The sequence below is a fragment of the Rhinoderma darwinii genome (assembly GCF_050947455.1).
Source record: "Rhinoderma darwinii isolate aRhiDar2 chromosome 3 unlocalized genomic scaffold, aRhiDar2.hap1 SUPER_3_unloc_3, whole genome shotgun sequence".
NCBI classification, from domain to species: domain Eukaryota; kingdom Metazoa; phylum Chordata; class Amphibia; order Anura; family Rhinodermatidae; genus Rhinoderma; species Rhinoderma darwinii.
The window spans coordinates 1,095,196-1,108,218 of NW_027461746.1; the positions used below are offsets into that span (position 1 = coordinate 1,095,196).

General features: G+C 50.1%; 1 protein-coding gene across 2 annotated transcripts in view; it reads left to right on the top strand.

Annotated features, from left to right (window-relative positions):
* Positions 1 to 13,023, top strand: part of LOC142683497 (phospholipid scramblase 3-like) — a 67,240-nt gene that overhangs the window by 22,658 nt on the left and 31,559 nt on the right. The window lies entirely within an intron of this gene.

Genomic DNA, 13,023 nt, shown 5'->3' on the forward strand with positions numbered 1-13,023 from the left:
CATAGGGATGTATCAGGGCAAAGATGTCGATCGCCCTGAAATTCATCTTCAAGAGAAGCTCAACTATTTTTGCCCTAGGTGGGCACGTATCATTGCCTCTCCAGCGAAGACGAACAACATTCCTACGAGCCCCCCCAGGCCCGGCTGTCGGAAGGGTCCACACAGTTTCCCCTTCCCTTTCTTCTCGGAAAGCAGTCAGGCCATGCCTGTCTATCCAGAAGGACAGATCAACCGCTCGGCCCTCTACCATTATTGTTCTCTCACCCTTTTTAAGGGCCTCCAGGAGGCGCCGCTGTAAAATACCGTCCCCAGAGCCTGAAGATGAGGAGGAGGCCCCAGCAGTGACACTGGCATAACTGCGAGTAGTCACCCCTGGGGGGGCAGATGGACCGGCCTCACTAGACCTCATACCCCTGGCAGTAACATTCCCACCACTCACCCCGGCCCCAGACACAGGAGAGGGACCATTATCAATATCACTCGTACCTGCACCATTCATACCCTCACCATTATTAGCAGCACTTGTACCGGCACCATTCATACCCTCACCCTCTGGACCAGCAGTAAAAAGTATTTCTGGGCCGGATGTTATCGCCTCGGTGTCATCAGGTTTCCCCTCAACCTCATTAGCGTGACATTTATTTACTTGAGACAATCCTTCCTTCTTAGAGCCAGCAATGCCCAGACTCGCCCTCACCCCTGGCAAAGCTGGCTCCCGGGCTGGGGATTCATGTGACGCAGCCACCATAGGAATACTAGTGACTGCGCCACCGGACCCAATGACCGCAAGCTTGGGGGGACATTCAACCGTGCCGTCAGTCCCAGCAGCCCCTTCATGCTGCCGCCGCTCAGTAGCACCAACGGGTTCCAGGGACACTGGAATATTCGCTGCCAGCTCTGGTGTCGAGCCGCTCCCCATTACTGAAGAGGAAACCTGAGCACCAGAGCTTTTTTCTGCACCCAACGCTGGGCCACCAACATTATCTGGCGCTATCGACGCCTTAAAAACGCCACCAAAAACGCCACCGCTACTACGACAAGCAGGGACATCAGCCTCCTCTATCACGCCATCATTAATCTCCCCGCTTTCCTGCACCGGACCCACTTCAGGGCCCGGGCTAGGCTGGATCACGGGGCTTGTGCAGCGAGCTGACCCTGCGGCCAGCTGGGGTAGCACTGGGTGGGGAACAAACTTAAAACTGACCTCCTCCACGATTTTTCCAGCCTTTCTTGATTTTAGTCGCCGCCGGGCTTTGCGCTTTGCTGCGCGCTTGGCATTAACATTCTCCTCTGGACCCAAGTCCGCGCCAAAAGAAAAATGCTGCAGACTCACCGGAGACTGGAGCTGCCGTATTTCCGCCATCAGCCTCCCACCTGAATTGCTGCTGCTGATGTCCTGGTCACAGGTGTCCCCCTCACCGGCTGAGCTGGAGTCCATGGGTAAAGCCACTTGCTCTGCAGGCAGCTCGCTGCACGTACTCCGCTGACCAGACGCACCCGGACACATTTCCTCCTCCTCACCCTCATCATCCGTCTGCTTTCCAGGGTCACAGACACCCTTCATTGCCCGGAACCGATCATCATTAAGGAGTTTCTCCTTGAAAGGTCCACTATTCTCCAAAATAAACTTGCGCTTTTCTTTCAGGGCACCCACCTCAGATTTGAGATCCCTGATAGTCGCCATTACTACCAACCTCTTTGCTCCAGAAGTGACGTGCGACCGAACCCGGGCTGCTTTCAGCTCCTCCTGGAGCTTCCGAATGCCCTTTGCGGCGTCCTCATACCCACGGAGGCACTCCGCAACACGGGAGCTAAAGGTGGCTGTTGACTCCGTGGCACGTAGTTCGCCCCAATCTGCCTCCACACCATCATGCATGCTCTGCTGCACATCTCCAGGAGCGATCCTGCTGGCTGCAACACCAGGAACCTTGCGGCTTTCCTGGCTTTCTGTCCTGGTTTCAGGCGGGGGCAGGATCGGGGCCACATCGCTGTGACCCCGACTAGATCTTCTCACCCCCACAACTTCGGCCGGTTGCTGAACGCTCCCGCTACCCGCCGGCCTAGACCGGGTAACAGGAGGCTGAGAAGCACTTGGCTGGGAAGAACTTCCTCTCATCCCAAGCAGCAAACTCTCTCCCTGGAGAGGAAAGAGCCGACACCCGGAAAGAGCTTCCTCCAACACACAGACAGCACACACCCACTTCTCCTGTCCTGTATGCTGGGTGTAATTCTCAGTATCTGTATTATTCTATATATACACTGCACAGTACCACTTCTCCTGTCCTGTATACTGGGTGTAATTCTCAGTATCTGTATTATTCTGTATATATATACACTGCACAGTACCACTTCTCCTCTCCTGTATACTGGGTGTAATTCTCAGTATCTGTATTATTCTGTATATATGGACACGGCACAGTACCACTCCTCCTGTCCTGTATACTGGGTGTAATTCTCAGTATCTGTATTATTCTGTATATATACACTGCACAGTACCACTCCTCCTGTCCTGTATACTGGGTGTAATTCTCAGTATCTGTATTATTCTGTATATATATACACTGCACAGCACCACTTCTCCTGTCCTGTATACTGGGTGTAATTCTCAGTATCTGTATTATTCTGTATATATACACTGCACAGTACCACTTCTCCTGTCCTGTATACTGGGTGTAATTCTCAGTATCTGTATTATTCTGTATATATATACACTGCACAGTACCACTTCTCCTGTCCTGTATACTGGGTGTAATTCTCAGTATCTGTATTATTCTGTGTGTATATATATATAGACACTGCACAGTACCACTTCTCCTGTTCTGTATACTGGGTGTAATTCTCAGTATCTGTATTATTCTGTATATATATACACTGCACAGCACCACTTCTCCTGTCCTGTATACTGGGTGTAATTCTCAGTATCTGTATTATTCTGTATATATATACACTGCACAGCACCACTTCTCCTGTTCTGTATACTGGGTGTAATTCTCAGTATCTGTATTATTCTGTATATATATACACTGCACAGTACCACTTCTCCTGTCCTGTATACTGGGTGTAATTCTCAGTATCTGTATTATTCTGTATATACACTGCACAGTACCACTTCTCCTGTCCTGTATACTGGGTGTAATTCTCAGTATCTGTATTATTCTGTATATATATACACTGCACAGTACCACTTCTCCTGTCCTGTATACTGGGTGTAATTCTCAGTATCTGTATTATTCTGTATATATATACACTGCACAGCACCACTTCTCCTGTTCTGTATACTGGGTGTAATTCTCAGTATCTGTATTATTCTGTATATATATACACTGCACAGCACCACTTCTCCTGTCCTGTATACTGGGTGTAATTCTCAGTATCTGTATTATTCTGTATATGTGGACACTGCACAGTACCACTTCTCATCTTTTTAATAAATGTTAACAAACATACACATGCCATAAATCCGCACATACAATACACGGGTCAAAAACCAACACAAAATGAACAAGTTATAAACACATTATCAATCTCGGCCGCCTCCTCTCTGGTCCAGATCACATTCCTACCAGCACTCAGTCTTCTGTAGTATTATAACTCACATCATCCACACATCACTCATCATCCACACATCACTCATCATCCACACATCACTCTCATCATCCACACGTCACTCTCATCATCCACACGTCACTCACATCAGTATAAATACAAATACACAAAACTCATAGTCACAAATCAATCCAGACGCCTCAAAAGAACAAAATCAGTAACAGTCTAAAAAATAACATAAATAAAATTGTTAAACCACAATAAAACCAAAAACTGACCCTAACCGGTCCATGTGCCCATCAAAATATATTAACCAAGGAAAAATGAGAAATTCCTACATGAGAAAACACAACATGAGCCTAATCGGCAAATAACCTCCCCCTTTTTTTTTTTTTTTTTTTTTTTCTTTTTTTTATATTTTTTGTATTTTTTATTTTTTTTTTTACATTTTTAAATGTTTTTTTTTTTTTTTTTTTTTTTTTCCCTCCACCCTTTTTCTTAACCACAAATCCGCAATATGAATACCAATTAGTAACCAATATATACAAAACAATACTGAACATACATATATATATATAATATCTACATTATACCCAATTCAAGACCAATGTCCAGTCCAAAGTCCTTACCTAAGCTCCGACCGACACCATCGTCCATCCTTCAATGTCTCTTTGATCGGGCCCGGCTTTTTCTTATTATTTGAACCCCCCCCCTCCCCCCCTTTCCCCCCTCCCCACCTAACACCTAACCCCCTCACATCTATACAAAAATACTACACTCTACAAGATATAGTAAGTAAAGACTCAGCCTGTACAATGGCATACATTACCTGACATAACACATAAAACATCCTTAACAAATCCTACCCACAAGGCCCTGGTTCGGTACCTGCAAGCCCTATATCCATCATCAACTATACAGAAAACAAAAAGCTACAGTGACAGCATTAGCCCCTCACCAGGAATAGAGACGACTAGACTAGGGCACGCTGAAGGAGAAACCCCTCCAAAGCATGGAGGCCCTACTCGTGCCCAGTCTCTCGAACTCCAAAGAACGAACCTTCCCCAGGTCACCGAGAATGTTCCTCACCACCTCTTCCTCCGGGAGGGTTTTTTGTCTGGTTGATACAAAACACCGTGCGTTCCACGTGCCGTACCTGACCGCTAAGCTGACTAAGAATAAAGTGCCCCGATCTCGACCACCCAGGTGTCTGAATGTTCCATAGGCCCATTCCGCATAGGAGAGACCAGTCAGACCAGGCCAACCAATGGAGGCACCCACCCTGCTGTAGACCCCTGTATTGAGGGGACAATGAAGCAGGAAGTGCTCCATGCTTTCCAGCACGCCGCCACACTCCTCCCGGGGACAACCCCTTTCCTCAGGGTTCCTGTGTTTCAAGTTGTCCCTCACATACAGTTTCCCATGGAAGCAACGCCAAGCCAAGTCCCAAAACTTTAAAGGGATCCTACTAGAATTTAAAACCCTCAAACCAACCTCCAGATCCCGACTTGGGCAGTCCCTGAGCGCCAGGGGCTTCTGGAAATGGGTCAACAGAACTCTGTTGTCAAGGAGCCTCCTTGACAGAGTCCTGATCTCCCACATCCCCAGACCCCACCGGCGAATTGTTTTCAGAACCACGGTAGCGTAAGCCGGAAGATGCCCATGCGGCGTGCGAAGGTCCTTCACTTGCCCTCCTGTCTCCCATTCCTGGAAGAAAGGCCGAAACCACCCCCTGCAGGAGACTACCCACGGAGGAGCCCTCTCTTGCCAGAGGTTTGACATGTTGATCTTTACAAAGGTATTAACCAGGAATACCACAGGGTTGACCATACACAACCCCCCTAGTCTCCTCGTACGGTATGTCACCTCCCTCTTGACTAGGTTCAGCTTATTCCCCCATAACATCTGGAAGAACAAGCTGTAGACCCGAGTCCAGAGAGGTTCTGGCAAGATGCAGACACTGCCCAAATAGATTAACAAAGGGAGCAGGTAAGTTTTGATCAAGTTGACCCTTTCCCTGAGGGTCAAAGACCAACCCTTCCACTGGTCGACCTTCTGAGCGGCGATCTTTAGCCTGCTGTCCCAATTTTGTTTGGGGTAATCCCCCTGGCCAAATTCGATGCCGAGAATTTTTACAAACTCCTGAGGCCCTGGAAGAGTGTCCGAGAGATCAAAGGTAGGATCTCCCCCTCCCAGCCAGAGACTCTTACACTTATCCTGGTTGATCATGGACCCGGATGCCTCTGAGTAGCGGTCAACTTCAGACATCACCCACTCTGCCTCCCCTCTCGAGGACACAAAGACGGTGACGTCATCCGCATACGCCACCACTCTCAGAGTGGCTTCCGAGGCTGCCAAGTCCATGCTGACTCCCACCAACGGTCCACGATCTACCCTCCTAAGGAAGGGGTCAATCGCGAACACGTATAAAAGCGGGCTCAGCGGGCAACCCTGGCGAACCCCAGACCCAACCTCAAAAGAGCGGCCAATCCAACCGTTCACAAGCGGAAAACTCTCTGCCCCTGCATACAAGATCTTAAGCCAATCAACAAACCCCCCCGGCAGACCATACCTCAGAAGGACCGACCAGAGATACTCGTGATCAACCCGATCAAACGCTTTTGCCTGATCCAAGGACAGCAAGTACCCCTTCCAACGGCCCGCCCTACTCTGCTCCACTGCCTCTCGGACACCGAGTACAGCGCTAAACGCGCTGCGGCCTGGAACAGAGCAATGCTGAGCCCCCGAAAGGAGCCGGGGTGCAAATTTCACCAGCCGATTAAACAGCACCTTTGCCAGAACCTTTCTGTCCACATTGAGTAGCGCTATGGGACGCCAATTCTCAATGTGCGATGGGTCTTTACCCTTTGACAGGATGATCAGGGCCGACCTCCTCATTGACTTCGGCAAAGTGCCCGAGGAAAGACACTCATTCAACACCTCAGTCAACAGGGGAACTAAAATGTCCTTAAAGGTCTTGTAAAATTCAGACGTTAAGCCATCTGGACCCGGCGACTTCTTGAGGGCAAGCCCTTCAATCGCCAGTCTCACTTCCTCTTCCCTGATCGCCTCTGCCAAGACACCAAGAGAGGGGTCTACTCCTGGTTCGGGGACAGTTTCAGCCAGGAAAGCCGACATCGCATCCCGATCAAGATCCATCTTTCCCAAGAGGTGCGAGTAAAAGGATCTGACGACCTCCAAGATCCCTGATCTGGACCTTTTCAGGGATCCTGTACTGTCCATCAGTCCTGAAACCACTTTACTATTTACTGACATCTTGCAGTTCTTGTAGGGGTCGGGCGAGCGGTACTTCCCAAAATCCCTCTCAAAAACTAAAGATGCGTGTCTATCATACTGGCAACTCTTAAGCAAAGATTTCACTCTGGAAATGTCCTCGCGGTCACCTCCAGTCGAGACAAGATGCTCGAGTTTCCTCCTCAGGCCCTGATACAGGCGATACCTGTCCAGGCTCCTGAGGCTCGAGAGCTGGCGGAAGAAACTCGCCACCCTTTTTTTGAACATCTCCCACCACTCCGACTTACTGCTACAAAGATCCAGTAATGGTACCTGGCTCTGAAAGAAATCCTCAAAGGACCGTCTTATCTCCGCTTCTTCCAAGAGAGACGAATTGAGCCTCCAAAAGCCTCTTCCCATCCGGGGGGTCTCTGCAACATTCAGAGAAAATAAAATTAAACAGTGGTCGGAGAACTCCACCTCAACGACGGACACTGCCGAAGAGATGGCATCCTCCTTTAAATAAAACCTATCTATTCTAGACCTACAACTACCTCGATAAAAGGTGAATCCCGCGTGGCCTGGGGTGTGCCGGATGTGGACATCCACCAGGCGAGCCTCACTAGCTATCCTATTTAGGGCCACACAGTCATAAGTCAGCCTGTCTCTGGAACCTCCCCTATCTTGGGACCTCGTGGCAGCATTGAAGTCCCCTCCAAAGACCACCTGCCGACTCGTAAAAAGATAGGGCTTGATCCTCATAAAGAGACTTTTCCGGTCCCAGCTGGTTTGGGGACAATAGATGTTAATGAGCCTGAGCTCCTGTCCCTTCATGAGGACATCCAAGATCAGGCACCTCCCCATTTCTAATTCAATAACCCGTCTGCATTCTACCGATGCGGTGAAAAGAACCGCCACCCCGCTACCCGGCTCGGCCGCAAGAGACCAATAAGATGGTCCACGCCTCCACTCCTTTTTCGCTTTATGTATGGCTGCCAAGTCTGTCAGCCTGGTCTCTTGCAAAAATAAAATGTCGGCCTCAATTCGGCCGAGAAAATCAAAGGCCGCAAATCTAGCCTTGTCAGATTTAATGCTGGCGACATTAATAGATGCCAGCGTCAACGGGGTGGGTGCCGCCATCCTGGGTGATTGAATTAGATGACCTTTTTCCCCTTCCCCTTGCCCTTCCCCTGGTTTTTATCACTGTCTGATGAAGAGCCGAGGGCCCTTTTGAGGGATGCTGATGTGTCCATATCCTTCCCTTCCTCCACCTCCTCACCAGCACCACTATCAACCTCACCTCCAGGCTCCGAGACAGCGCTTCTCCCTGAGGGTTCCGCATGCCCTGAGGCAAGAAGCTGGACGCCCCCCACAGACCCCCTCGTCACCTTCGCCACATCCTCGCCCCCACACTCCTCATCTGAAGAGGAGATGTCCTTGAGGGTTTGAAAGCGGTTTGAGAGAACAACAAGAGGTGAGTCGGTTGGGCTTTCCTTAGGCACCTGGACCAGGGGAGGAGAAGATTTCTTATCTCCCTTTTTTTTCTTTTTAGCACCCTGCTTGCGCTTTTCATCTAGCCACCGTCTACTGTCCTCATCCATACTTTCATATAGCGAGGAACATGAAGAAGCGGCTTCCTCCTCCCTCTCCAACCTCCTGACCTCTTCATTCAAGTCCTGTTCCCCCAGGGCCTCAGTAGCAATGACACTTGCCCCCGGAGCGGGGCCAAGGGTTACCCCAGTTGCCTGGGGCTCCCCGAGCTCCCTACTCCTTCGACGGTTCTCCAATCGCCTTAACTTGGAGGGTGACTTGCCTTTCTTCCCTGGCCCCTCAGCCCCTTCACCTCCACCAGTGCCAACCACGGCAGGAGCAACCTCTCGGCTTTCTCCCGCTGGGCCCGCCATGGCGTTGGCAAAGGAACGAGGGCAGCGACTGAATGGGTGACCTAGATCCCCACACAGATGACACCGAATATCCCCACAGGATGCGGCAAGATGACCTATCCCCCCGCACAACGCACACTTCTGCACTCTGCAGTGGGCACTGAAGTGCGTGGGGTCACCACACCTGTGGCAGAGCTTCGGCTGCCCCTGGTAAAAGGCCAGGATTCGGTCCCTTCCTAAAAAGGCTGAGGAAGGGATGTGGGTGACAGTACTTCCTGAACGCTTTAATTTAACCATAAAGGTCCAGGCCCCTGACCAGATGCCAAATTCATCCCTGTTTTTTTTGGGGACCTCCGTTAACTCCCCGTACCTGCTGAGCCAGGTCATAATGTCCATACAAGAAAGACACTCATTGCAAGTTAGGACGGTCACCTTCTTGATTTCGCTCTGACGAGACAACGCTTGTACAGCGAAGTCTCGCCAGCCGGACTCATTCTTCACCAGCTCATAATTTGACCAAAAGAGCTCCAGGCCCTCCGGCCGAACAAAGCTGATGTCAAATACTGGGGTGCCATAGGGATGTATCAGGGCAAAGATGTCGATCGCCCTGAAATTCATCTTCAAGAGAAGCTCAACTATTTTTGCCCTAGGTGGGCACGTATCATTGCCTCTCCAGCGAAGACGAACAACATTCCTACGAGCCCCCCCAGGCCCGGCTGTCGGAAGGGTCCACACAGTTTCCCCTTCCCTTTCTTCTCGGAAAGCAGTCAGGCCATGCCTGTCTATCCAGAAGGACAGATCAACCGCTCGGCCCTCTACCATTATTGTTCTCTCACCCTTTTTAAGGGCCTCCAGGAGGCGCCGCTGTAAAATACCGTCCCCAGAGCCTGAAGATGAGGAGGAGGCCCCAGCAGTGACACTGGCATAACTGCGAGTAGTCACCCCTGGGGGGGCAGATGGACCGGCCTCACTAGACCTCATACCCCTGGCAGTAACATTCCCAGCACTCACCCCGGCCCCAGACACAGGAGAGGGACCATTATCAATATCACTCGTACCTGCACCATTCATACCCTCACCATTATTAACAGCACTCATACCGGCACCATTCATACCCTCACCATTATTAATAGCACTCGTACCGGCACCATTCATACCCTCACCATTATTAATATCACTCGTACCGGCACCATTCATACCCTCACCATTATTAATAGCACTTGTACCGGCACCATTCATACCCTCACCATTATTAATAGCACTTGTACCGGCACCATTCATACCCTCACCATTATTAATAGCACTTGTACCAGCACCATTCATACCCTCACCATTATTAATAGCACTTGTACCGGCACCATTCATACCCTCACCATTATTAATAGCACTCGTACCGGCACCATTCATACCCTCACCATTATTAACAGCACTTGTACCGGCACCATTCATACCCTCACCATTATTAACAGCACATGTACCGGCACCATTCATACCCTCACCATTATTAATAGCACTTGTACCGGCACCATTCATACCCTCACCATTATTAACAGCACTTGTACCGGCACCATTCATACCCTCACCATTATTAACAACACTTGTACCGGCACCATTCATACCCTCACCATTATTACCAGCACTTGTACCGGCACCATTCATACCCTCACCATTATTAATATCACTCGTACCTGCACCATTCATACCCTCACCATTATTACCAGCACTTGTACCGGCACCATTCATACCCTCACCATTATTAATAGCACTTGTACCGGCACCATTCATACCCTCACCATTATTAGCAGCACTTGTACCGGCACCATTCATACCCTCACCATTATTAACAGCACTTGTACCGGCACCATTCATACCCTCACCATTATTAGCAGCACTCGTACCTGCACCATTCATACCCTCACCCTCTGGACCAGCAGTAAAAAGTGTTTTTGGGCCGGATGTTATCGCCTCGGTGTCATCAGGTTTCCCCTCCACCTCATTAGCGTGACATTTCTTTACTTGAGACAATCCTTCCTTCTTAGAGCCAGCAATGCCCAGACTCGCCCTCACCCCTGGCAAAGCTGGCTCCCGGGCTGGGGATTCATGTGACGCAGCCACCAAAGGAATACTAGTGACTGCGCCACCGGACCCAATGACCGCAAGCTTGGGGGGACATTCAACCGTGCCGTCAGTCCCAGCAGCCCCTTCATGCTGCCGCCGCTCAGTAGCACCAACGGGTTCCAGGGACACTGGAATATTCGCTGCCAGCTCTGGTGTCGAGCCGCCCCCCATTACTGAAGAGGAAACCTGAGCACCAGAGCTTTGTTCTGCACCCAACGCTGGGCCACCAACATTATCTGGCGCTATTGACGCCTTAAAAACGCCACCAAAAGCGCCACCGCTACTACGACAAGCAGGGACATCAGCCTCCATTATTACGCCATCATTGATCTCCCCGCTTTCCTGCACCGGACCCACTTCAGTGCCCGGGCTAGGCTGGATCACGGGGCTTGTGCAGCGAGCTGACCCTGCGGCCAGCTGGGGTAGCACTGGGTGGGAACAAACTTAAAACTGACCTCCTCCACGATTTTTCCAGCCTTTCTGGATTTTAGTCGCCGCCGGGCTTTCCGCTTTGCTGCGCGCTTGGCATTAACTTTCTCCTCTGGACCCAAGTCCGCGCCAAAAGAAAAATGCTGCAGGCTCACCGGAGACTGGAGCTGCCGTATTTCCGCCATCAGCCTCCCACCTGAATTGCTGCTGCTGATGTCCTGGTCACAGGTGTCCCCCTCACCGGCTGAGCTGGAGTCCATGGGTAAAGCCACTTGCTCTGCAGGCAGCTCGCTGCACGTGCTCCGCTGACCAGACGCACCCGGACACATTTCCTCCTCCTCACCCTCATCATCCGTCTGCTTTCCAGGGTCACAGACACCCTTCATTGCCCGGAACCGATCATCATTAAGGAGTTTCTCCTTGAAAGGTCCACTATTCTCCAAAATAAACTTGCGCTTTTCTTTCAGGGCATCCACCTCAGATTTGAGATCCCTGATAGTCGCCATTACTACCAACCTCTTTGCTCCAGAAGTGGCGTGCGACCGAACCCGGGCTGCTTTCAGCTCCTCCTGGAGCTTCCGAATGGCCTTCCCGGCGTCCTCATACCCACGGAGGCACTCCGCAACACGGGAGCTAAAGGTGGTTGTTGACTCCGTGGCACGTAGTTCACCCCAATCTGCCTCCACACCATCATGCATGCTCTGCTGCACATCTCCAGGAGCGATCCTGCTGGCTGCAACACCAGGAACCTTGCGGCTTTCCTGGCTTTCTGTCCTGGTTTCAGGCGGGGACAGGATCGGGGCCACATCGCTGTGACCCCGACTAGATCTTCTCACCCCCACAACTTCGGCCGGTTGCTGAACGCTCCCGCTACCCGCCGGCCTAGACCGGGTAACAGGAGGCTGAGAAGCACTTGGCTGGGAAGAACTTCCTCTCATCCCAAGCAGCGAACTCTCTCCCTGGAGAGGAAAGAGCCGACACCCGGAAAGAGCTTCCTCCAACACACAGACAGCACACACCCGCTCCTCCTGTCCTGTATACTGGGTGTAATTCTCAGTATCTGTATATATATATACATACACTGCACAGTACAACTTCTCCTGTCCTGTATACTGGGTGTAATTCTCAGTATCTGTATTATTCTGTATATATACACTGCACAGTACCACTTCTCCTGTCCGGTATACTGGGTGTAATTCTCAGTATCTGTATTATTCTGTGTATATATATATACACACTGCACAGTACCACTTCCCCTGTCCTGTATACTGGGTGTAATTCTCAGTATCTGTATTATTCTGTGTATATATATATATATACACACTGCACAGTACCACTTCCCCTGTCCTGTATACTGGGTGTAATTCTCAGTATCTGTATATATATACACTGCACAGTACCACTGCTCCTGTCCTGTATACTGGGTGTAATTCTCAGTATCTGTATTATTCTGTATATATACACTGCACGGTACTACTTCCCCTGTCCTGTATACTGGGTGTAATTCTCAGTATCTGTATATATATACACTGCACAGTACCACTTCTCCTGTCCTGTATACTGGGTGTAATTCTCAGTATCTGTATTATTCTGTATATATGGACACTGCACAGTACCACTTCTCCTGTCCTGTATACTGGGTGTAATTCTCAGTATCTGTATTATTCTGTATATATGGACACTGCACAGTACCACTTCTCCTGTCCTGTATACTGGGTGTAATTCTCAGTATCTGTATTATTCTGTATATATATACACTGCACAGTACCACTTCTCCTGTGCTGTATACTGGGTGTAATTCTCAGTATCTGTA